The 27,606-nt window shown below is 40.8% G+C and overlaps 2 protein-coding genes across 3 annotated transcripts in view; both read left to right on the top strand.

Annotated features, from left to right (window-relative positions):
* Positions 1-27,606, top strand: part of LOC115225490 (neurofascin-like) — a 498,646-nt gene that overhangs the window by 232,187 nt on the left and 238,853 nt on the right. The gene's annotated exons all lie outside the window — the stretch shown is intronic.
* The window catches only part of LOC115225288 (ubiquitin-like modifier-activating enzyme 1), a 130,695-nt gene that overhangs the window by 33,939 nt on the left and 69,150 nt on the right, over positions 1-27,606 (top strand). Inside the window, exon 1 of one of the 2 annotated variants that reach the window (XM_029796227.2) lies at positions 500-635. The exons of the other annotated variant lie outside the window; for it this stretch is intronic. The gene's annotated coding sequence lies outside the window, so the exon portion shown is untranslated. Of the gene's footprint in view, positions 1-499; positions 636-27,606 lie in introns of those variants that run through there. 2 annotated transcript variants of the gene reach the window in all.

The raw sequence follows: 27,606 nt of genomic DNA, 5'->3' as shown, positions 1-27,606 counted from the left end.
AGAGGAAGGGATACTTTGAACAACGCTAGTCTTGATATATAAAGGCGAGTTGGTCATGGTTGGAATGCAGGAATAGCGGTGGTGTGAGGTCAGCCAGTTCTTAGAAGCTATGTGGGTTTCTGTGTTAGACTCTCTTTCTCTCTCGCTCCTTTCTTTATCTTCTTACTTCTTTTTCATACACACACCTCACACACATATGTACTCATACACGCACTCACACACATACATTCGCATATACACACACACATACACACAACTATGTACACGTATAGACATATGTACACTTGATTCACCGTCGAAACGTTCAGGTTTCAATAAGGAAAAAAAAAAATTCCAGTAATAATAATAATAATAATCTTTATTAAAAAAAATCTAACCTCATATGTATTATAAAAAAAAAAAATAAGAAAGGAAATTTAAATCCTTTTCTCTTAACAGTAATTAATTATTATAGGCTAATTAATTAATTGGCCTCCAATCAAAGTTGAGGTCGGCCTTCACTTCCTTTTTTTTTTATATAAAACGGCTTAGAAGGTTGCTTGCTTGCTTACTTGCTGCGAGACCACAATCTGTGGGGCCGCACATAACTAAAATCATACGCAAAGAGGGCCCCTTACGACCTCGAATCTCATCAGGTATTATCTATTATTCTATCTTAATTTGTCGACTTAAAACGTTAAGAAAACCATAATAATTATGATGATGATAATAATAATTCACTCAGGCAACCATCCTGCCCGACCATGCCGTGCCGGTCGGTAAAATAGACAAGGTGGCTGGCTGGCAATTTCTGTATGAATCTAAAAAAGACTACATGTGTATGTATGTATGTATGTGTGTCTGTATATGTGTGTGTATGTATGTATGTATATATATATATATATATATATATATGTGTGTGTATGTATGCATGTGTCTATATATATATATATGTGTATGTATGCATGTGTCTATATATATATATATATGTGTGTGTGTATGTATGCATGTGTCTATATATATATATATATATATATATGTGTGTGTGTATGTGTGTGTGTGTGTATGTATGTGTGTCTATATATATATGTGTGTGTGTATGTATATATATATATATATATGTGTATGTATGTGTGTCTGTATATATATATATATGTGTATGTATGTGTGTCTGTGTATATATATACGTGTATGTATGTGTGTCTGTGTATATATATGTGTGTGTGTCTATATATATATATGTGTATGTATGTGTGTATGTATATAAATTGCGGTGGAATTCTTATAACCCTTTTTTATTATTTTTTTTGATATTTTCAGAAAATTTTTGCTAATTTCCTTTCTACACACGGGAATTTATAACGATTATGAAAAAAAAAAAACGAGATCTATTTTCATGTGTGAGATTTCAGGGTGATTTAGCTGTTATTTCTAGCACATCTTGCCACCGTGCTCCTCGCCATTACGGAAGAAAGCCAGGCATGACACCTCTTATGATGAGACATCGTTTTAAATTTAAGTCATTATGACCTCTCATAGGCTGTATTTCTTATCATTTCACCCCGCCTGGTTCATATACAAACCCCTTATTTTACCTCAACGGCCCTTAACACACTGTTGGCTCCCTATATATAGTTTATTTCTATCAACAGTGGAGCACAAAATGTCTTCCATCTCCCTCGATCGCCAATCCTTTTTCTTTGTACTTTAAACTTCATACTTCAGCTGCTGTCGCTCTTTCTCACACTCTTTGTCTTTCAGTCTTTCTTTCACTCCCTCACTCTTATCTTTTACCACGTCATTCTCCTCCCCTTCCTTATATAATCTATTCTATACTTCTCACTCTCTCTTTTCCCCCCTCTCTCATTTTTACATTCTTTTTCTTCTCTCGTATCTTTTACCGTCTTTCTCCCTCTCCCTCATAAACTGTTACATACTTCTCCGTCTCTTTTACCCCTCTGTCTTTTCTTTTACCATGTCATTCTCCTCCCCTTCCTTATATAATCTATTCTATACTTCTCAGTCTCTCTTCCCCCTCTCTCAATTTTACCCTTTCTTTTACATCACTCTTTTTCTTCTCTCGTATCTTTTACTGTTTTTCTCCCTCTCCGTCTCTTTTACCCCTCTGTCTTATCTTTTACCATGTCATTTTCCTCCCCTTCCTTATATAATCTATTCTATACTTCTCAGTCTCTCTTTTCCCCTCTCTCATGTTTACCCTTTCTTTTTCTTCTCTCGTATCTTTTACCGTCTTTCTCCCTCTCCCTCATAAACTGTTATGTACTTCTCCGTCTCTTTTACCCCTCTCTCTTATCTTTTACCATGTCATTCTCCTCCCCTTCCTTATATAATCTATTCTATACTTCTCACTCTCTCTTTTCCCCCCTCTCATTTTTACCCTTTCTTTTACATTCTTTTTCTCCTATCTTTTACCGTCTTTCTCCCTCTCCCTCATACCCCTCTCTCTTATCTTTTACCATGTCATTTTCCTCCCCTTATAATCTATTCTATACTTCTCAGTCTCTCTTTTACCCCCCCTCTCAATTTTACCCTTTCTTTTACATCACTTTTTCTTCTCGTATCTGTTATCGTCTTTCTCCCTCTCCCTCATAAACTGTTATATACTTCTCCGTCTCTTTTATCCCCCTCTCTTATTTTTTACCATGTCATTCTCCTCCCCTTCCTTATATAATCTATTCTATACTTCTCAGTCTCTCTTTTCCCCTCTCTTAATTTTACCCTTTCTTTTACATCACTCCTTTTCTTCTCTCGTATCTTTTACCGTCTTTCTCCCTATCCCTCATAAACTGTTATATATTTCTCCGTCTCCTTTACCCCTCTCTCTCATCTTTTACTTTATCTTTCTCCTATGCATACAAGCTAGTATATACTTTCCCCCTCTCTTACCTTTTTACCCTTTCTCTCTTCTCTCTCTCTCTCTCTCTCTCTCAGCTTTCACTCTCTCTATTCTCTCCTTACAATTGTAATTACTAATCTCTCTCTTTTGCTCTTTTTATTTATTTCCTCTCCCTCTCTTATCTTTTAGTCTTTCACACCATCCCTTATACTATTCCTCTCTCTTGTCTTATATTCTTTTTCCCATCCACTCCTTTCATTATTCTTCCTCTTTATTTTTCTATCCACTTCAACTTACTGTATTCTTCCCTCTTTCTCTCTGGGATTTTCTTTCCATCAACGGCTGATTCTTCCTCTCGTCTTTATTCATCCAAAAAACGATTCTATTTGTCTTTCTTTCCACATTTTTCTCTCATTCTTTCTCATAACTTTTAGCTTTCTAATCCCCCCTCTTTCTTCCCTTCTTTTCTATTTACTCTCATTTTAGTCTTTCTCTTTCTCGTTTCCTCATTACTCATACCACCCCTCTCGTATATCCCTTCTTACACCCTCTCTCATTTCTTTTAGTCTCACTTTTCCCCTCTATTTCCTCCTCCTCCTCCTCATCCGTCTTCCTTATAGTCTTATACCCTTTTTTCTTTCCTTTTCCTCTTAATTTATTCACTCCCCTTCTTTTACTTTGTGCTTTTCCCTACCGCTCTGTCTGTTTCTTTGTCTCTTTACAACTGGTCTCCTCTTACTCCCCCTCCCTATTTATTTCTTAATCTCTCTTCCTTCAAACCACCATTTACACATAATCTTTCTTTCTTTTTTATTTTTGCTCCTCCTCCTCCTCCTTCGACGATTTCTTTCTCCCCTTTGTTGTCTCGCACTTCTTTGCTCTTTCTGTTTCTTCCTGTTTCTTTTTCCGGGTCATTCCGGATGCATCCGTTGTTTTACGTCATCTATATATATATATATATACTCTCTTTCACTCTTTTACTTGTTTCAGTCATTTGACTGTGGCCATGCTGGAGCACCACAGGACTTATTCTTTGTAAGCCTAGTGCTTATTCTATCGGCTATTTTGCCGAACCGCTAAGTTACGGGGACGTAAACACACCAGCATCGATTGTCAAACGATGTTGGAGGAATCACACACACACACATATGTATATACATATATACGACGGGCTTCTTTCAGTTTCCGTCTACCAAATCCAATCACAAGGCATTGGTCGGCCCGGGGCTATAGTAGAAGACACTTGCCCAAGGTGCCACGCAGTGGGACTGAACCCAGAACCATGTGGTTGGTAAGCAAGCTACTTACCACACAGCCACTCCTGCGCCTATATATATATACATCATACACACACACACATTTTTACTTTGATTTCAGTCACTTGATTGTGGCCATGCTGGAGCACCGTCTTGAGTGGTTTTGGTCTAACAAATCGACCCCGGGACTTATTTGTAAAGCCTAGTACTTATTCTGTCAGTCTATTTTGCCGAACCCCTATGTTATAGAGACGTAACCACACCAACACCGGCTGTCAAGCAGTGGTAAAGAATATGCACACTCAGTGTTAGGGGTTGGGGTTATGCCGAAAATGGGTGGTGTGCGTATTCTTTACCTCCGGCATGGTGAGCAACGCACTCACGCATATGATGAGCTTTCAGTTTCAATTCTACTTGCAAGGCTTCAGTAGGGCTGAGGCTATGTTAGAAGACACATCATAATTTAAACCCTCAACACCTAACATAAAACCACCCACCCTTATATAATGTGAGGTAGCCATGTATCTCCTTTCCAGCAAGAAACCTGTTCCTGTCCCATCTATCATATTTTAACCTCTCAACACCTAACACAAAGCCACCCACCCTTATATAAGGTGCAGTAACCATGTACCACCTCCAGCAAGGAACCTCTCCTGTTCCTTTTATCATACTTTAACCCCTCAACACCTAACATAAAGCCATCCGCCCTTATATAATGTGAGGTAGCCATGTATCTTCTCACCAGCAAGAAACCTCTTCCTGTCCCTTCTATCATACTTTAACCTCTCAACACCTAACATAAAGCCACCCACCCTTATATAATGTGAGGTAGCCATGTATCTCCTCACCAGCAAGAAACCTCTTCCTGTCCCTTCTATCATATTTTAACCCCTCAACGCCTAACATAATACCACCCACCCTTATATAATGTGAGATAACCATGTATCTCCTCTTCACCAAGAAACCTATTCCTGTCTCTTCTATCATACTTTAACCTCTCAACGCCTAACATAAAACCACCCACCCTTATATAATGTGAGGTCGCCATGTATCTCCTCTCCAGCAAGAAACCTCTTCCTGTCCCTTCTATCATACTTTAACCCCTCAACATCTAACACAAAGCCACCCACCCTTATATAATGTGAGGTTGCCATGTATCTCCTCTCCAGCAAGAAACCTCTTCCTGTCCCTTCTATGTATCTCCTCTCCAGCAAGACAGTTATTCCTGTCCCTTCTGTTATACTTCAACCCCTTAATACTTAGTAATATTGGTCTTATGAGTTACATAACAACCTCAGTAGTGTTGGTACAATGAAAAATGCACCTGGTACACATTGTAGAGTGGTTGGCATTGGGAAGTGTTTCCTGATATTGAAATTGTCAAAGCAGACACTGAAGCATGTTGGATCTTGTCAGACCATCCAGCTCATGTTTGCCTGAAGAGTGGATGTTTAGTGATGAGGATGATGATTAGTGGTTAATACTAGTGACAATAGTTGTTGATATAGTTTAGCTCCAGATCAGAAGATTAAGTCATCATAATCATCATTTAATGTCTGTCCTCCATGTTGTTGAGCATTGGACGGTTTGACAGGAGCTGGTCAGGTAGAAGACTGCACCAGACTTCTATGTCTGTTTTGGCATGGTTTTTACAGCTGGATGCTTTTTACATGGCACCTGCATTGGCAGGGTCACCAAGTAACTTCTAGGATAAGGAATTTTGAGAGGGGAGAGGGCATTGGAGGAGGGGATCATGAGATAGATGATGATGGATGATTAGAGTATGACAGTGATCTGTAAATAGCATCATGGATTTAGACCATTTTTTTTATTGACCCTGAAAGGATGAAAGGTTAATTTGACTTCAGTGGAATTTGAACTCAAAATGCAAGAAGCTTGGATGAATACTTGTCATGTATCATATGTTTTCAGTGCATTCATGACACTACAACAAAAGTCTTTCCAATTAAGCATGAGTTCTTCCATCAGATGAAGCATACCATAGGGGACCTCATCTGATCCACATGGAGTTCTACCAATCTGACCTTGGTGGAATTTAAACACAAAATGTAAGAAGCTTGGACTAATACATCATAAGTCTTTTCGATTAATCCTTTCGTTACCAATCCAGCTGAAACCGGCTCTGGCTCTGTGGTACAAATATCTTGTCTTCAGAAGTTTTGAATTAAAATCTTAGTCACAATTTATGTTCCTAACACAAGCTTAATGATATCTAAGTTATTTTAATAAATTCTTGAAAGAAACACAGAGCATCTCAAAAGAAATATGGTAACAAAAGGGTTAAAGTCACCATGATATTTTTAACCCTTTTGATACAAATCTGGCTGAAACCGCCTCTGGCTCTGTAGTACAAATGTCTTGTTTTCATAAGTTTTGAATTAAAATCTTCCACCAAACCTTAGTCACAATTTATGTTCCTAACACTAATTATCTTATTAAATGTTTTGTTATATTTAAATAATTGAAAGAAACACAGAATATCTCAAAATAAATATGGTAATGAAAGGGTTTTAAATGCAAGTTCTCCCACTAGATGAAGCCACAGTGTTGCTTTGTTTTGAATTTCTCATAGTATTATCTCGGCAGAGATATTGGTATGGTTTGCTATTGCCTTCCTCAACTGGATGGCCATTAGTCCATGAGGAGCTCACCTGCCCTTTCACAGGTCCTGTTTTTAATCCTACTTTGTGTCCAGACACCCTCCTCACAAGAGTAGTAGGCTACTCAAGTGGGGAAGCTGGTTTGGTTGCTGACCACTTCACCATGAAACAAGTAGAACTGGTTTACATGATACCTGTAGCAGGTCTCATCAGCCTGTGATGTGATCGCTGACCTCACCTGAGGAGGAGTAGTAGTAGTAGTAATTGTCATATATTATGCTTTTACAGTGTCTTGTTGACCTTATAATGAAAGTCTTCCCGGTTATGCACATGGGTTTATCTGTCAGAGGAAGCCATACCATTACTTCATTTTGACTTCCTCGTAGTGTTTTCTTATTTCTTTACTGCCCACAAGGGGCTACACACAGAGGGGACAAACAAGGACAGACAAACGGATTAAGTCGATTATATCGACCCCAATGCGTAACTAGTACTTATTTAATCGACCCCGAAAGGATGAAAGGCAAAGTAAACCTCGGCTGAATTTGAACTCAGAATGTAGCAGCAGACAAAATACCTATTTCTTTACTACCCACAAGGGGCTAAACACAGAGGGGACAAACAAGGACAGACAAACAGATTAATTCGATTATGTTGACCCCAGTGTGTAACTGGTACTTATTTAATCGACCCTGAAAGGATGAAAGGTAAAGTCGACCTCGGCGGAATTTGAACTCAGAATGTAGCGGCATACGAAATACCGCTAAGCATTTCGCCCGGTGTGCTAACGATTCTGCCAGCTCGCAGCCTTGAGTATTTTCTTGCAGAGATATTGGGGTGGGTTGTCATTGCCTTCCCCCAACAAGTTAACTGTTGGCCCACAGGAAGCTGATCCATCCTTCAACAGATCTTGTTTTCAGTTCTGCTGGATATCCAGACACCCTTTTCACAAAGGCTAGCAATCTACTCAAACAGGGAAGCCAGTTTAGTTGTCAACCTCTCAACCATGCAACAAGTAGCATTGGTTTACATGATACCAGTAGCAGGTCTCACCAGCCTTTGATGAGATCCCTCCCCTCTCTATAATATATATATATATATATATATATATATATATATATATATATATATATATATATGTGTATATATGTATAGGCACGGGAGTGGCTGTGTGGTAAGTAGCTTGGTTACCAGCCACATGGTTCCAGGTTCAGTCCCACTGCGTGACACCTTGGGCAAGTGTCTTCTACTACAGCCTCGAGTTGACCAAAGCCTTTTGAGTGGATTTGGGAGATGGAAACTGAAATTATATATATATTTGTGACTCTGTGTTTGTCTCCTCCCCACCATTGCTTGACAACTGAATTTGGTGTGTCTACATTCCTGATACTGATAGAATAAGTACTAAGCTATAACGAATAAGTCTCGGGGTTGATTTATTTGACTAAAAGGCAGTGCCCCAGCATGGTCAGAAACAAATGACTGAAACAAGTCAAAAATTATATATGTATCATTCTTGTCTCGTATTGTATGCCTTGAAAATCTTCCCAATTAAGCACAAGTTCTTCCATCGGATGGATCCTTAATGATGCTTTGTTGTGACTTTCTTGACAGAGATATTGGGGTGGCTTGCCATTGCTTTCCCCCAACAGGATGGCTGTTGGCTCATGGGGAGCTCATCTGTCCTTCAACAGATCTTGTTTTTACTCCTGCCGGGTATCCAGGCACCCTCTTCACAAGCGTTCCAAGCTATTCAAGCAAGGAAGCCAGTTTAGTTGTCAACCACTTGGCCATGGAACGGATAGTTTTGGTTTCCATGGTACCCGTAACAGGTCTCACCAGTCTGATGAGATCTCTGATTGGACCTGAGGATAAGTAGTCCGGTACTTTATCTGATGTTCTCAATACCCACATGTACAGAAACATGCAAGACAACATCACAAAGATTAGGCTTTCTTAATTGGGGGCCTCTTAAGTACTTGTTGACCATCCTGTAAAGATAATGTGTGATTTGCATTACAATACATTTTTATCATTTACTTGTTTCACTTACTAGACTGCACTCACTCTCTCACACTCGCATACATTCACTCTCTCACCCTCACTCGCATTCAGTCTCTCACCCTCACTCACATTCATTTTCTCACCCTCACTCACATTGTCTCTCACCCTCTCTCACATTCACTCTCTCACCCTCACTCGCATTCACTCTCTCACCCACACTCGCATTCACTCTCTCACCCTCACTCGCATTCACCCTTTCACACTCATTCTCTCACATTCGTTCGCATTCATTCTCTCACACTCACTCTGCCACTCACATTCCAAATCAGCATTTTACAACTGGGGTTCCACAAGAAAGAGTGAGATAAGCTAATACTAATTTCATGATCCTAATATTACTATACATGCACAACACATTATTGGTCATTGTAATATAGACATCATCCTATCTAACCTATTATGTTATCAAAAAAGTATAACAACCATTGGGGATATATTTAGTGATGTCTAATTTATGGACACCCTATATATATATATATATATATATATATATATATATATATGCATTTTTTTCTCTCCTTGTTTTTTTCTGTGTATCTTTCTGTCGAAGAGCGTAGGCTCGAAACGTAAAAGACTTTTTCTATTTCTATTCCTGAGCGCCATACTAATACATTTGTTTGTTTGTACTCCATCTGCCTTCGTCTTTTGTTTATTTTCATAAACTTTCCTGTTTTAGATATATATATATATATATAACTACAAAATGAGAAAATGGAGAAATATATCTAAATCAATCATCAACCATCAGATAATACCCAATCAATACTTTATTAAACCATTACACAATAGCAATGATATTATACATTAATATAGTACAAATATAACAAGACATAGAAATAGAAATACATTTACATTATATATATATATATATATATATATATATATTGATAAAAATGGTAAGACAACAAAAGAAAGAAAGAGACCTCAATATTATGTAAATAGAGGAATTTATCTGTAAATGTAATATGTGACAATTATTCGGTAGCCATGATAAAACTCCGATAGCATTTTTCCAATGGCCGGATACCTGAAGAGATGGCGGCATGGTTTTCCACCTCGGCATCCAAAATTTGGAGTTTTATCATGGCTGCCGAATAATTTCCACATATTACATTTACAGATATATATATATATATATATATATATATATATATATACACATACATATATACACACACACAGATATATATACTGTGGGCGTCTATCAGTTTCCATCTACCAAATCCACTCACAAGGCTTTGGTCAGCCTAAGGCTATAGTAGAAGACACTTGCCCAGGGTGCCACACAGTGGAACTGAACCCGGAACCATGTGGTTCATAAGCAAGCTACTTACCACACAGCCACTCCTACGCTTATATTAATGTTGTTCATATATCTGGTACAGTGCTGTTGCTACACACACACTCTGTCTTGTAGATCCACATTACAGTACTACTTTCATATCAGGGACAGTGAAGACCCTCTTCGGTCATGAATGACCATGGGATTGCACCTAGAATGTTCCCCTCCATGCCATTATATATACATAGGGTAAAGGGTGAGACCCCTTTCAGTCATCAGTGACCATGGGATTACACCTAGGAAGTTCTCCTCCAAGGCACAAGTCTAGGCAAGGTTGTTTGTGGAAGACCAGCAGTCGCCCATGCATCCAAGCCTCCCCTCTCTGTGCCATAATATGTCCATAGGGTAGGGGGTTAAGACCCTCTTCGGTCATGAATGATCACGGGATTGTACCTAGAATGTTCCCCTCCATGCCATTATATGTACATAGGGTAAAGGGTGAGACCCCTTTCAGTCATCAGTGACCATGGGATTACACCTAGAAAATTACCCTCCGAGGCACAATTCTGGGCAATGTTGTTTATGGAAGGCCAGCAGTCACCCATGCATACCAACCTCCTATCTCCATGCCACCAGTGTTATCTAAGGGAAAGGCAAAGGGGCCGATACAGCTTGGCACCTGTGATGTCGCAACTCATTTCTACAGCTGAATGAATTGGAGCAATGTGAAATAAAGTGTCTTGCTCAGTCTACACATCTGGGACAGTCCTGCTTTTAGAGACACACATAAACATCCTAAACTGCTGTCTTAGCTGGATTTTGTTGCTGTTAAACACAAATTTCCATCCTCACATTACAATATTTGTGGAGGCACGTGGCTTAGTGGTTAGGGTGTCAGCATCATGATCGTAAGATTCTGGTTTCAATACCTGGACCGGGCGACGCATTGTCTTCTTTAGCAAAACACTTCATTTCATGTTGCTCCAGTCCACTCAGCTGGCAAAAATGGGTAACGCTGCAATGGACTGGTGTCCTGTCCAGCTGGGGAACACATATGCCATAGAAACCGGGAAACCGGGCCCATGAGCCTATGTTTTAAAAGGGCGTATTTATTTTATTATTACAATATTGGTTTCAAAACTTGGCACAAGTCCAGCAATTTTGTTGAATGGGTTAAGTTGACTACATTGACCCCGGTGCTCAACTGGTACTTATTTTATTGACCCCAAAAGAATGAAAGGCAAAGTTGGCCCCTGCAGCATTTGAACTCAGAGTGTAAAGATAAATGTCACTAGGCATTTTGCCCAACATGCTAAAGACTCTGCCAGCTTGCCACCCTACAATATTGCCTTCATATATGGGACAGTCCTGCTGTGGCATACACACACAAATATCCTAAACTATGTTACAATACTTTTCAGTCATTTGACTGTGGCCATGCTGGAGCACCACCTTTAGTTGAATAATTCAACCCCAAAACTTATTCTTTGTAAGCTTAGTACTTATTCTATCAGTCCCTTTTGTTGAACTGCTAAGATATGTAGACATAAACACACCAGCATAGGTTGTCAAGCGATGGCGAGGGGACAAACACACACACACACACACACACACAAATATATACATTATCATCATCATCGTTTAATGTCCACTTTCCGTGTTGGCATAGGTTGGACGATTTGACTGAGGACTAGCAAACCAGATGGCTGCACCAGGCTCCAATCTGATCTGCCCTTCCTAATGCCAACCACTCTGAGAGTGTAGTGGATGCTTTTATGTGCCACCGGCACGAGGGCTAGTCAAGTGTTAGTGGCAACAGCCACACTCAAATGGTGCTTTTTATGTGCCACCTGCACAGGAGCCAGTCCAGCGGCACTGGCAATGACCTGCTCGAATGTTTTTCATGTACACACACACACACATATATAATGGGCTTCTTTCAGTTTCCATCTACCAGATCCACTCACAAGGCTTTGGTCGGTCTGAGGCAGTAGTAGAAGACACTTGCCCAAGGTGCCACCCAGTGGGACTGAACCAGGAACCATGTGGTTGGGAAACAAGCTACTTATCACACAACCACTCCTGCTGTTCATATATCTAGGACAATGCTGTTGTTACACATACAGACATCATAGGCAACATTACTGTCCCACATTTCTTATACAATGCTGCTATTACAAACATGCAGGCATCCTCGATCATACCACAATGCTGCTCGTATATCTGGGACAGTTCTGTTGCTGCAAATACACACACAGCCTACACCACATTACAATATTGCTCTCTTGGCTGTTACACACACATCCACAACCATACCACAACGTTGCTCATATATCTGGGACAGTGCTACAGTTAGAACGCAGGTATTCTAGGTCACATTACAATGCTCTTAGCTGGGGATGGTGTTGCTGTTAAGCATAAAGACATCCATGACCGCATTACAATATTGCTTAAATATTTGGGACAGTCCTGCTGTCAAGAACAAACACAGCCTACACCCCATCACAATGTTGTTCATATTTTGGGTTATCCCATAGATACTCTCTTTTCTCTCTTTTACTTGTTTCAGTCATGTGACTGTAGCCATGCTGGAGCACCGCCTTTAGTCAAGCAAATTGACCCCAGGACTTATTCTTTGTAAGCCTAGTACTTATTCTATCAGTCTCTTTTGCCGAACCGCTAAGTTATGAGGACATAAACACACCAGCATCAGTTGTCAAGCGATGTTGGGGGGGCAAACACAGACACACACATACATACATATATACATATATAAGATGGGCTTCTTTCAGTTTCCGTCTACCAAATCCACTCACAAGGCTTCAGCATCAGTTGTCAAGCGATGTTGGGGAGACAAACACAGACTAACACATACATACATATGTACATATATAAGACGGGTTTCTTTCAGTTTCCGTCTACCAAATACAAGTCTTCAGCATCAGTTGTCAAGCGATGTTGGGGGGACAAACACAGACACACACACACACACATACATATATACGACGGGCTTCTTTCAGTTTCCGTCTACCAAATCCACTCACAAGGCTTTGGTTGGCCCAAGGCAATAGCAGAAGACACTTGCCCAAGGTGCCACGAGGTGGGACTGAACCCCAAACCAAATGGTTCGTAAGCAAGCTACTTACCACACAGCCACTCCTACGCCTAATGTGTATTTTTCAGTTGCATGAGCTAAAAGTCAGAGGGGGACAGGATAAACTACCTGCATCAACTTGCTATAAAAACAGGTAGTAATTTTATGTTGTACTTATTCTTAGTTCAAGTTTTGAAGAGTGCAGTTCAATGTTAAATTATTTTTTGAAAGCTATAAAGGAAGTGACAAAAGAGCCTATTTGGTATCTTAAGAACTTGACGAGAATCTCCTGCAAACCCCAGTGGAACAAAATCCCATTGTGACTGTTGAGGAACTAGCAGAGAAGCTTGAATTTCGTCATTCAACCATTCATTGACACCTGCATATCACCAGAGAAACAACCATCTTTGGTTTGAAGGCGAAAGGTGTTCTATCAGGATAATGCTCAGCCACATACAGCGAGGATGACATTCCAAAGGCTGGAGCAGTCTAAATGGGAAATGATATCCCACCCACCATATTCACTGGACGTTGCCCCTTCTGATGTATTCTCATTTATTCTGTAGTCTTCAAAATCATTTGGACAGGAAAAATACGAATTCTGTAAATGAGGTCAGAACAGTACTGGAGGAGTATTTTTTGTCATAGTCAAGTGAATTTTGGAAGAGGGGCCTTGCAAGTCTACCAGATAGATGGAAGAGGATTGTAGAAAATGAAGAAGAGTATATTTTAGATTAAAAAAGAACTTTGTTTATCTTAATTTTGAAAGATAAAAGAAGTATAAAAAAATGTATTATTTATGGGGTGACCCAATTTTTGGGACAGTACTGTTGTTACATGCACCCCCCACTCCATATCCTATATCTACATTATGGTACGGCTTTCATTAAAGTGCTGCTCACATATTTGGGACAGCCCTGTTACAAACGCTCAGATATATCCCAGTAGACCATACCACAATGCTGCTCATATATCTGGAACAATATTACTGTTAAACATAGACGTTGTTGACCTCAGTACGACACTGCTGTCACATCTGGGAAGTCTTGCTGTTACAAACACACACAAATATCCTAAACTGCATTGCAGTACTGCTGGCTTAGCTGGGATAGTGTTGCTGTTAAACACGCAGGCTTTCAAGATCATATTACAGTTCTGCTTACATATCTGGAACAGTCCTGCAGTCAGGAACGGGAAGACATCCTAAACACATCACAATGCTGTTCATATATCTGGGACAGTACTGTTGTTACAAACACACTTACACACACACACACACACACACACACACACACTCACTCGTATCCTAGACCAATGTTACGATACTGCTTTCATATTTGGGACAGCCCTTCTGATACAAATACGCAGCAAACCTTAGTCACAACTTATGTTCTTAACACTAGCTTAATGATAACTAAGTTATTTTAATAAATTCTTTGTTATATATAACATTAATTGAAAGAAACACAGAGCATCTCAAAATAAATACAGTAACGAAAGGGTTAAGATATATAATAGAGAAACAATTCTTAACCCTTTCATTACCAACCTGGCTGAAACCGGCCCTGGCTCTGAGTACAAATGTCTTGTTTCCATAATTTCTGAATTAAAGTCTTCCACTAAATCTTAGTCACAACTTATGTTCCTAACACCAGCTGAATGATAACTAAGTTATTTTACTAAATTCTTTGTTATATATAAAATTAATTGAAAGAAACACAGAACCATCAAAATAAATACAGTAACAAAAGGGTTAAGATATATAATAGAGAAACAATTCTTAACCCTTTTGTTACCAACCCGGCTGAAACCAGTTTTTAGTCCAGATCTTAGTCTTGATTTCATAAGTATTGAATTAAAATCTTCCACCAAACCTTAGTCACAATTTATGTTCCTAACACTAGCTGAATGATAACTAAGTTATTTCACTAAATTCTTTGTTATATTTAAAGTAATTGAAAGAAACACAGAACATCTCAAAAAAATACAGTAATGAAAGGGTTAAACACACAAACTTTCATAATTACATTACAATATTGTTTACATATCTGGGACACCTACTGTTAGGAACACTGACATCTTAAACCTCATTACAATGATGTTCATATATCTGAGACAGTGCTGCTGTTACACTCGCACTTCCTCTCTTTCTCTCATATCCTAGACTGACATTACGATACTGCTTTCATATCTGACAGCACTACTCACATATTTGGGACACTACTCACATATTTCTGTTATAAACACACAGATTTCTTGGACTGTATCACAATATTGCTCATATATCTGGGACAGTCCTCCTGTTATAAACGCACATAGACATCCCAAACCACATGATAGTACTGCTCTCTTAGCTGGGATAGTGTGGCTTTTAAACACAGACCTTTATGCCTTTCATGATCACATTACAATACTGTTTACATATCTGGGACAGTGCTACTGTCAGAGATTCTAAGTGACATCTTAGTCCAGATCACAGTTCTACATTTCTTGAACAATGCTGCTGTTACAAACAGATATATCCTAGACAAGTGGTTCTCAGTTGGGGTTCATATTAGTCCTTGAGGGTCCACAAGATTTTGATGAAATTTATTGTAGAAGCATAACCAATTTATTAATTAGCTATACTTCTACAATGCACAAAATATGAAAAAAATTTTTTATACAAGCGCAAGAGTGTGGTAAGAAGCTTGCTTCCCAACCACATGGTTCTGGGTTCAGTCCCACTGTGTGTCACCCTGGGCAAGTGCCTTCTACTTTATCCTTGGGCTGACCAAAGCCTTGTGAGTGGATTTGGTAGGCAGAAACTGAAAGAAGGAGTGAGCTGGCAGAAACGTTAGCTCGCAGAGCAAAATGTTTAGTGGTACTCTGTCTGCCATTATGTTCTGAGTTCAAATTCCGCCGAGGTCGACTTTGCCTTTCATCCTTTCAACGTCGATTAAATAAGTAAGTTACGCACTGGAGTTGATATAATCGACTTAATACCTATGTCTGTCCTTGTTTGTCCCCTCTGTGTTTAGCCCCTTGTGGGTAGTAAAGAAATAGGTATTTCGTCTGCCATTATGTTCTGAGTTCAAATTCCGCCGAGGTCGACTTCGCCTTTCATCCTTTTGGGGTTGATAAATCAAGTACCAGTTGCACACTGGGGTCGATGTAATCAACTTAATCCCTTTGTCTGTCCTTGTTTGTCCCCTTGTGGGCAATAAAGAAATAAGAAATTGAAAGAAGCCCATCATGTGTGTGTGTGTGTTTGGATCTGTTTGTCCCCCACTACTGCTTGACAATTGGTGTTGGTTTGTTGACATTCCTGTAACTTAGCAGTTCGACTAAAGAGACTGATAGAATAAATAACAAGCTTAAAAGAAAAAAGAAAATACTCAGTACAGGGGTTGATTCATTCAATTAAAAATTCAAAGCAACTGTGTTTCATAAGTAAAACTTAACCTAATGGACCCATTATTTTTTACATGAATCGCTTCCTCGTTATCACCCCAGTTAAACTTGGAATTTTCCACTACCACTTGTAGAGCCATTGCTGTAGACCATACCAAAATAATGTTCATATATCTCGGACAATGCTGCTGTCTTCTTCTTCTTCCAGTCAGGACTCAAGCCATTAGCCACAAAGAATAATCTCTAATTCGAGCCTACTTTAAGCTACTAAAATGCGTGTGGCAACTTGAAGATCCATCCACCACATAATCGCAATGAGCTGGCAGAATCGTAAGCACGCCAGGCGAAATGTTTGACTGTGGCCATGCTGGAGTACCGTCTTTAGTCAAACAAATCGACCCCAGGACTTATTCTATCGGTTTCTTTTTCTGAACCGCCAAGTTACGGGGATGTAAACACACCAACATCGGTTGTTAAGCGATGCTGGGGGGACAAACACAGACACACAAACACACACGCATACATACATACATATATATGTAATGGGCTTATTTCAGTTTCCATCTGCCAAATCCACTCACAAGGCTTTGGTCAGCCCGAGGCTATAATAGAAGACACTTGCCCAAGGTGCCATGCAGTGGGACTGAACCCGGAACCATGTGGTTGGTAAGCAAGCTACTCACCACATAGCGATGCCTGATATATATTATTTTACTTTCATTGCCTTAAATTTTTAGTCGCTTTTATTATTCATTAATTTATTCCATATAGGATGGTTGCACGGGCATGAAGCTATGTTGTTATCCTCATTCCGTAAATGGTGGCTTTTAAACGGGTGGAGAGCTGAACCATCCTGGGGTATAGAGGATTCGCAATCTAGACTAGGGTCTGAAAGTTTACCAAACCATAGTGGGTTACACCATGGTGCCTCTGCTTTGTGGCAGAAGTAGGAAGAAAGAGTGAGAGAAAGTTGTGGTGGAAGAGTACAGCAGGGCCCCTGTACTCCCAGGTGGGGAGAAACACGCTCAGTTGACAGAAACTGAAAGAAGCCTGGTGTGTATGTATGTGTGTATATATATATATACACATACATATACACACACACACACACACACACCCAGAACCACGCTTAGGAGTGAAATTTAAGATGTCTTGGTTTTCTGTGGTTTGACTTTGATAAAGCTTTTCCCAGCTGGTTTTCACACTATGGCAACACTCTTTTTATGTTTTTGGTATTCTGTGTAATGACCTTTCTTTTTTATTTTAGATTTTTCAGCTTTTGGGGTGAACCACACTGATAGCTTTTGAATGAAAATAGCCCATCTAGACATTTATATTTAGGAAATTAAGGGTAAAGATACATATCAAGCATGCATTGAGTATATATTTAACAGAAATATATATTTAAAGGCGGTGAGCTGGCAGAAACGTTAGCGCGCTGGGCGAAATGCTGAGCGGTATTTCATCTGCTGTTACGTTCTGGGTTCAAATTCCACTGAGGTCGACTTTGCCTTTCATCCTTTTGGGGTTGATAAATTAAGTACCAGTTACGCACTGGGGTCGATGTAATCGACTTAATCCGTTTGTCTGTCCTTGTTTGTCCTTTCTGTGTTTAGCCCCTTGTGGGTAGTAAAGAAATAGGTATTTCGTTTGCCGCTACGTTCTGAGTTCAAATTCCGCCGAGGTCGACTTTGCCTTTCATCCTTTCGGGGTTGATAAATTAAGTACCAGTTACACACTGAGGTCGATATAATCGGCTTAATCAGTTTGTCTGTCCTAGTTTGTCCTCTCTGTGTTTAGCCCCTTGTGGGTAGTAAAGAAATAGGTATTTCGTTTGCCGCTACGTTCTGAGTTCAAATTCCGCCGAGGTCGACTTTGCCTTTCATCCTTTCGGGGTTGATAAATTAAGTACCAGTTACACACTGAGGTCGATATAATCGGCTTAATCAGTTTGTCTGTCCTAGTTTGTCCTCTCTGTGTTTAGCCCCTTGTGGGTAGTAAAGAAATAGGTATTTCGTTTGCCGCTACGTTCTGAGTTCAAATTCCGCTGAGGTCGACTTTGCCTTTCATCCTTTCGGGGTTGATAAATTAAGTACCAGTTACGCACTGGGGTCGATGTAATCGACTTAATCCGTTTGTCTGTCCTAGTTTGTCCTCTCTGTGTTTAGCCCCTTGTGGGTAGTAAAGAAATATATTTAACAGAAAACCATAATAATATTTTAACATTGACATAATGAATTATTTAGCTGCATGAGTGCCATTTCGAAGGATAACTTCAAAAACCCTATTAGTCATGGAATCTGTGAATTCCTTAATAGTAGCAGGTTGGACTGCTGCAGCTACAGCTTTGATGGTTGCCCATAAGACATCTTTCGACGTAAATTGGCATCTATCGGCATAAACGTCTTGTTTAATGATGGGCCAAAGATTTTCGACAGGCTTGGGATCCGGAGATGCTGGCAGCTACACCCACAGCCTTTCACCTTGTATATCGTAAGACCCTAGTAATGTTTGGGTGGTCCTAGCAGAGTGGAAGGGAGCATTGTCATGCATGAATACGAGATTCCTTAGAAGTGACAGCAGTATGTCATCTAGCCAGGGATCCAAGACCACCTTCAGGAGATTGCAGTAGGCGGCTGCAGTCACTTTAACCCCTTCTGGCACCCTGACTGGGCCAACAAGTCTGTCCCCAATGACACCAACACACATGACCCCACCACCCTGTTGCTGATGTTGTAAACAGTGACGCTCATCTCCAAAATAGACCCAACTTTTTGCTCAGTCAGGTCCATCGAGGTTTGCCCTGTTTCTGTCAGTGAACAGGACACAACTCATATCTAACATCATGTACTTTTGAGACCATTGATGGGGTATTAAAGGAGGCAGTTAAAGGGGCTCTTGCACAGAAGCCATGGTCTCGAGGATGCGATTTCTGGTGGTTTTCTGTACACGAAGAAGTTTAGAGGTGGTGAAAATGGCTTTTTTTTTTCTGTAGTTTCAGCTCAGAGCTGTGGCCTTGCTGATGCACAGCTGTTTTGCTACACTGTTATTTCTGAGAGCCTCCTCTAATATGTGCCACTTGGTGAAGAATGGAGTTTGATATAGCTCCCCTCATTTGCACCTCTTGCCGTGATGTAGGTTCATCTGGGACTCTTGAGAAGGAAGAGGTCCAGCTTTGATTTAAAAACCCCTACATCTACTTTGTGCAGGTTTCTCATTCTCTTTGGGAGAATATTAAAAAGCTGTGGGCCCTTGAAACCCAGGCTGTTTCAGTAACTGGTCCTGAAGCACGATGGCATTGCTGGGATCTTTGGCACTATGCAGTATTGTCCTGTTCTGGCATTGGTGTAGCTTTCAGTGCCAAAATTTGGCACAATTCCTTCCAGGATCTTCCAGATGTATATAACTGCATACCTCTCCCACCTTCTCTCCAGGGAGTAGAGTCTTAGCTGTTTCAGCCTTTCCCAGTAGCTGAACTGTTGCAAAGAGACGATCTTCTTTGTGAATCTTCTCTGGATTGCTTCAAGGTCTGCTGTTAATTTCACACTGTTGGGTGACCATAGCTGTGAGCAGTAATCCAGGGAGCTGAGGATGAATGTCCTCCAGAGGACCATCATGGTTTGTCCAGGTTTCCCATATAACTTGCAGTCAATATTCCTTAAATCCCTAGCTGTCACAGTCTTGGAGGCCCCACATTCGGATCATTTCTTCTTTGGCGAAGGGTCCTTCAGAAATCATCTAACCATGTCCTCATGACAATCTAACTTCTTTCTCCGCAGTGACCTGAAGAGAGGTGCCTTTAGCACTCTCTCTGATGACGACAGACTTTTCTTCATCGTTAAGGCCTTTTCCGCATCCCATTGTTCTTAGAGAGGAGAGATGCTATTAGCTTGGTTCACCTAAAAACTGAAGAATCTGAAATGAAAAAGAAAGGACGTTACACAGAATAATGAAAGCATAACAATGGTGTTGCCATAGTGTGCAGACCATCTGGGAAAAGTTTTATCAAAATCGATTCACAGAAAACCAAGAAATATAGGTGCTGGAGTAGCTGTGTGGTAAGTAGCTTGCTTACCAACCACATGGTTCTGGGTTCAGTCCCACTGCGTGGCACCTTTGGCAAGTGTCTTCTACCAGAGCCTCGGGCCGACCAAAGCCTTGTGAGTAGATTTGGTAGATGGAAACTGAAAGAAGCCCGTCGTATATATGTGTATATATATATGTGTGTGTGTTTGTGTTTGTTCCCCAACATCGCTTGACAACCGATGCTGGTGTGATTGCGTCTCTGTAACTTAGCTGTTTGGCAAGAGACCGATAGAATAAGTAGTAGGTTTACAAAGAATAAGTCCTGGGGTCGATTTGCTCGACTAAAGGCATGGCCGTAGTCAAATGACTGAAACAAGTAAAAGAGTAAAGAGTAAATCCTAAATTTCACTCCTGGGTCTGGGTGTATATACACACACACATACACACACACACACACACACACACACACAATGGTGCTTCTTTCAGTATCTGTCTAGTAAACCCACTCACAAGATTTTAGTCAGCCTCAGGCCATAGCAGAAGTCGCTTGGCCAAGGTGCCCTGCAATGGGAGTGAACCCAGAACCAAGTGACTAGGAAGCGAGCTTCTTACCACACAGCCACACATGTTCCTACTTCTTTAATTTAATGCTACGTACTGCCCCCCCCCCCATCACAGTGGATGGTCATAGTAGTAACACATTTGCTTATGTCTGTATGGTGAAGATTGACTCAGGGCTAAATAACTGGGTTTCCATTTGTGATGATCATCTCTCTACCTGACCAGATGCAGGTACCATGAAGGAAAGATTTACTTTTCGCTATTGTTTTTTCCTCCTCTTCCTTTCTCTTGCCTCCTACCTCTGTTCCTTCCTTTTATTGCTTCTCTTTCTTTTTCCCCCTCTCCTTATCTTCCCCTTCACCTTTTCTCTATTCTCCATCCTTTCTCTTGCCTCTTAGCTCTTCCCCCTCTTTCTGGCTCTTTACTCTTTTACTTCTCTCACCACCTCCTTTAGTTTCTCTTACCTCCCCTTATATCTCTTCCCCCTCCTTTCGTTTTTTCTCTCTCTTTGTCTTACCATCTTTCTTCACTTCTTTTTCTCTCTCTTTTTCCTCATCTCCCTTACCTCCGTTTATCTTTCTTTCCTCTTTTCCCTCCCTTTTTCTCACATTTCCCTTATCTCTTCCTCTCTTTTTCATTTTCCTCCCTCTCTCTACATCTCAACCTTTCCTCTTTCACTCTTTCTTCTCTACTCTCCCTCCTCCCCCATTTCTTTTACTATCTCTCCCTATCTCCCAGCCTTCGTGTCTTCCTCCCTTCGTTCTTCTTTCTTCTCTCTATCATACCGGCTTTCCGTTCATTTGCTCTCTCTCCTCCTGCTACTCACTAACTTCCGGTTGCTGCCATTCCTATTTTATCCCTCTTCCCACAACTCCAATTACCACCACCACGTTACCTCTGTAATGACAACACAAATTGCTTACTGCTTCCTGATTGCCTCTAAGTTGCTTCGTTGTCGTCTGCCACTCCCACCACCATCTCTATCGTTTTTAACCCCATCGCCTCACAGGAATTCTTCATTCTAGAGATAACAGCCAAATCTCATAAACCACACCTCACTTTCTTAAAAGCAAGTGCATTCAGTAATGTGGGTCCTATTGATCAGGTATGGAACATGAAGCTTTGATCAGAGATCTGCTCTGTGAGGCCTGACCTGGGGCTAAACAGCAGCAACCCACTTGGTTGATCAACCTGCTAGAAATAGTAGCTGAATCTCCTTCAAATTGCATCTTGGATTTTAAATTAAATTTAGATGTTGAATAATTTATAGGCGCAGGAATGGCTGTGTGGTAAGTAGCTTGTCTAGCAACCACATGGTTCCGGGTTCAGTCCCACTGCGTGGCATCTTGGGCAAGTGTCTTCTGCTATGGCCCAGGGCCAACCAAAGCCTTGTGAGTGGATTTGGTAGACGGAAACTGAAAGAATATGTGTGTGTGTGTGTGTGTATATGTATGTATATATATATATATATATATATGCATGTGTGTGTTTGTCCCTCTAGCATTGCTTGACAACCGATGCTGGTGTGTTTATGTCCCCATTACTTACTTAGCGGTTCGGCAAAAGAGACCGACAGAATAAGTCCTAGGGTCGAGTTGCTCGATTAAAGGCGGTGCTCCAGCATGGCCGCAGTCAAATGACTTAATCAAGTAAAAGAGTAATGTAGTCGTAAATGAAGGAAATGCCAGGATGGTCATTGATGAAACACCTTTGATCATAGGCCTACTGGATCATAACTGACCTGGGGCTAAACTGCTACAGCTTTATATGCTATTATACTTGTTTCTAAATACACCATGTTTGAATATAAGAAAGGTTGGTCACAAATAAAACGACTTTGATCATTGGATCAGGATTGGCCTAGGGCTAAACAACAACAGTTATAGCCACTAATACTTACTATACTATACATTAGATAATGTAGTCCTTGATATGCTATGCCTGAATGAAAAATGGGATACTCTTTTACTTGTTTGTCATGTGACTGTGGCCATGCTGGAGCACTGCCTTTAGTCGAGCAAATCAACCCCAGGACTTATTCTTTGTAAGCCTAGTACTTATTCTATCAGTCTCTTTTGCTGAACCTCTAAGTTACGGGGATGTAAACACACCAGCATCGGTTGTCAAGTGACGTTGGGGGAACAAACACAGACACACAAACTTATACACACACATACATATATACGACGGGCTTCTTTCAGTTTCCGTCTACCAAATCCACTCATAAGGCTTTGGTTGGCCTGAGGCTATAATGGAAGACACTTGCCCAAGGTGTCACGCAGTAGGACTGAACCTGGAACTATGTGGTTTGTAAGCAAGCTACTTACCACCACATCTGGAACAACTTTGATCATAGGTTTTATTGGTCCTTCACTTAAACAACTTATCACCAAATGTGTTAGAAACAGCAGTCAAATGTCTCTCAAATCATATCTACAATCTTGAAAAAAGAAAAGACAATAAGTTATCCCCTAAATACATCCTCTTCATTTAATGTCCATTCTTTATGCTGGCATGGGTTGGATGGTTTTGCAAAAGACTGCCCCAATCCCTACTGTGTGCTTTGGTACCACATGGTTCTGGGTTCAGTCCCACTGCGTGGAATGTTGGGCAAGTGTCTTCTACTATATAGCCTCGGGCCGACCATGGCTGGATGCCCTTGATAATGACAACCCACTTTACAGTGGGTTCTGGCTGTTTTTTTTTTTTTATGAGGCAGCAGTGAGATCAAGTAACCTGCAAAACAAGAGCCCCTCTATTGAGAGAGGGAGTGATATTGAGAGATTTGCTTTGGAGGGAAAACCTGTGGGAAAAGAGTACAGAGACAGAAAAGATGGTGAAGATGTGTGTGTGTATCACCATCATTCAATGTCCGTTTTCCATGCTGGTATGAGTTGGATGGTTTCACAGGAACTAGCAAGTCAGAAGAATAGACCAAGCTCTACTGTCCTCTTTACCATGGTTTGTTTCTACAGTTGGATGCCCTTCTTAATGTCAACCACTTTACAGAGGGTACTGTGGGGTTTTTTTATGAGGCAGCAACAGCTTTGAGATCACAGTAACTTGCAAAACAAGCACTCTTCATCCAAGGGGCAGAGTAGTATTGAGGAAGGTGGTTTTGTGTCAGGTGATGAGAAGTCAGAGTATGAATAGGGGGACAGAAATAGGTGTCTCACAGTAGAGGAGATACATGGACACCTCAGTTGGAGAGAGAGAGATAAGATGGCTCAGAAACCTGGATGTTATCAAAGAAGCTTGAGAGGCAGTTGGAAGGAACCTACACTTGCCTCCTTATGAAGCTCAAAATCTCTCGTGGAAGCGTCATCCAACCAAAGTGCAAATATATGGGAATCTACCACCTGTGTCATCTCTTGTGAAAGGTAGGAGAGTCCAGTTTGCTGGACATTGTTGTAGAGCTGAAAACGAGGTAATTTCTACTCTTCTCCTCTGGAAGCCATCTACTCGCAATACCAGAGGGCGCACACTCTCCTACCCTGATGTAATCTCCAGGGATACAGGCATCCAGCAACAGGACCTCCGTAATGCCATGATGGACCGTGAAGTCTGGCGTAGCATGGTAAATTCCATTGTCTCGACCATGGTCGAACAATGATGATGATGATGAAGATGTGGCAAGGTACACACCCAAGTTACAGGGAGGTGTATATATTGAAGTGGACCAGGAATTAGAGAGGGCAGGTGGGAGAGTAAGTTTGCGAGATTGTGGCCAACCATTGTTATTTCTCTTAGCTCAGTTTTGTTTAAATCATGCAAATTTCCATGGCCCAGCAGAAATGTGTCCAAGATTGTCCTCTTACCCCCAAACAATAAGCTTGTTCCTGGGAGTATTCTTTGTTCTTGAGATTATCCCCCCTCCCTTAATTGCCATTTGGTAATCCTGGCACGTCCTCTAGAGGCAGAGGTGAGTTTAAGAAGTCGAAAGTTTGTTAATTAGTATTTGGTATACCTGGATGTGAGCTGGCGGAAACGTTAGCGCGCCGGGCGAGATGCTTAGTGGTATTTCGTCTGCCACTACGTTCTGAGTTCAAATTCCTCCGAGGTCAACTTTGCCTTTCATCCTTTCGGGGTTGATATATTAAGTACCAGTTACATACTGGAGTCGATATAATCGACTTAATCTGTTTGTCCTTATTTGCCCTCTCTCTGTTTGGCCCCTTGTGGGCAGTAAAGAAATAGGTATTTGATATACCTGTATAAAGGCAGTGAGCTGGCAGAATTGTTAGCACGCCGGGCGAAATGCTTAGCAGTATTTCGTCTGCCGCTATGTTGTGAGTTCAAATTCCTCCGAGGTCAACTTTGCTTTTCATCCTTTCGGGGTTGATTAAATAAGTACCAGTTATGTACTGGGGTCAATATAATCGACTTAATCCGTTTGTCCCCTTGTGGGTAGTAAAGAAATAAATCCAAGCAAATTTCTCTTAGCTCATTTTTGTTTAAATCATGTAAATTACTTTGGCCCTTTTGTATAAGTCTAAGTCTTTTGAGAACTGGGGATATTTCAGGACAAACACCATGCAGAGGATACATATTGAAGCAGAAACCTGTTCACAAATGTCCTCGTTATCTTCAGCCAATAAACCTGTCTTCTTTTTTTAACCTTTAGCATACTGTAGGTGCATTATGTTACCATAGAGTTTTCTCCCTTCTAGTAACAGGACAGTGGCAGGGAAGACAATTGTAGAGAAAATGCAGTGTGCTAAAGGTTAATGGCTTGTCAATTTTGGAGTAGTTTTTATTCTTGGAGTTATCTCCTTCTCATTACTATTTCGTGATTATGGCACACCTAAACTATTTACTCTTTTACTTGTTTCAGTTATTTGACTGTGGCCATGCTGGAGCACCGCCTTTAGTCGAGCAAATCGACCCCAGGACTTATTCGTTGTAAGCCTAGTACTTATTCTATCGGGCTCTTTTGCTGAACTGCTAAGTCACGGGGTCGTAAACACACCAGCATCAGTTGTCAAGCGATGTTGGGGGGACAAACACAGACACTCAAACACACACACACATGTATATATACATATATACGACAGGCTTCTTTCAGTTTCCGTCTACCAAATCTACTCACAAGGTTTTGGTCAGCCCGATGCTATAGTAGAAGACACTTGCCCAAGGTGCTATGCAGTGGGACTGAACCCGGAACCAAGTGATTCGTAAGCAAGCTACTTACCACACAGCCACTCCTATGCCTGTAAAGGTTGAAGTTTCTATAAATCAAGAATTTATATTGCATGGTATTTGATATATCTGTCTATAGGGAAAGACATTTGCCCTAAGGACCACACAGTGGGACTAAACATGGAATCATCTGGTTGGGAAGCAAGCTTCTTATTTCTTTATTGCCCACAAGGGGCTAAACATAGAGGGTACAAACAAGGACACTCAAATGGATTAAGTCGATTACATCGACCTCAGTGTGTGTGGTACTTAATTTATCGACCCTGAAAGGATGAAAGGCAAGCTTCTTACCATACAACCCATGCCTGCACCTACACCATGTCACACAACGACACCTTACTTCATTTATAACCCTGGAATACAGTAGATTGTAAAATAGATGTGATGGCCATTACTGGAACATCATGATCAAGACTGCCCAGGGCTAAATTGTTTTTATCTCACCATTATTCTGCGTCACGTCTTCCCCAATTTTTATCTTTGCTTTGTCCTCAGTTTTTCGTTCATTCTGTAACGATTGCTCCCCTTCTGTGTGCCACGTGCCGCCCTTCTCCCTCCCTCCCTCTCTCTCTACTCCTTCCCCCTCTTTTTTGCTTTCATTGTCACCTCACTCATCCCATCACTCTTTGTCTTTTGTCACCAGGACACACTCCTACAGTCTCTAGATTCTATCTCCCTCTCCCACTTATTACCTCCCCTTCTCTTTGCTCATAGCCTCCACTTTTTCCCTCACTCACTCTTTTCTACCACTTCTTTGTCCTTTCTATCTATCACATCCTTTCTCTTTCTACCACCTTTTCCCCCTCTCTCTACTACTTCCTTCTTTTCTCCGCCATCACCAACTTCCTTTTTGTCTCTTCCTCTTCCTGTCTGTCTTTCACCTCTCTCTCTCTCTACCAGATCTTTCTTCCTTTTCTGTATCTTAGTCTCAATAAGAAATTAAAACAAAGGCGGATTGGTCACAGTTCGATCCGTCTTTTATCCATCTTATATGGGGTCTGCTCAATCAAATCATTTCCTATATTGCCTCTTAAAGTTGCTTCAGTTGCTACTGCCTACATTTCTTTTTTTTTTGTCTTCCTATCCAGCTTTCTTTTTAAACTGTTCTCTCTCTCTCTCTCTCGTATTTTTTCACCCATTTTCTTTCCCATTATATAATTTTCCTATTTCCTTTCTTCTTTCTTACAGTCGGCTTCTTTTTTCTCTCGCTCTAACGTTTCATCTTCCTCCTCACACATTTAATAAACCCAGCTCCTCTTCTGCTATTAAAACAT

Source organism: Octopus sinensis, linkage group LG27 (genome assembly GCF_006345805.1).
Source record: "Octopus sinensis linkage group LG27, ASM634580v1, whole genome shotgun sequence".
Lineage (NCBI taxonomy): Eukaryota > Metazoa > Mollusca > Cephalopoda > Octopoda > Octopodidae > Octopus > Octopus sinensis.
This window is presented reverse-complemented; position numbering and strand designations above follow the sequence as displayed.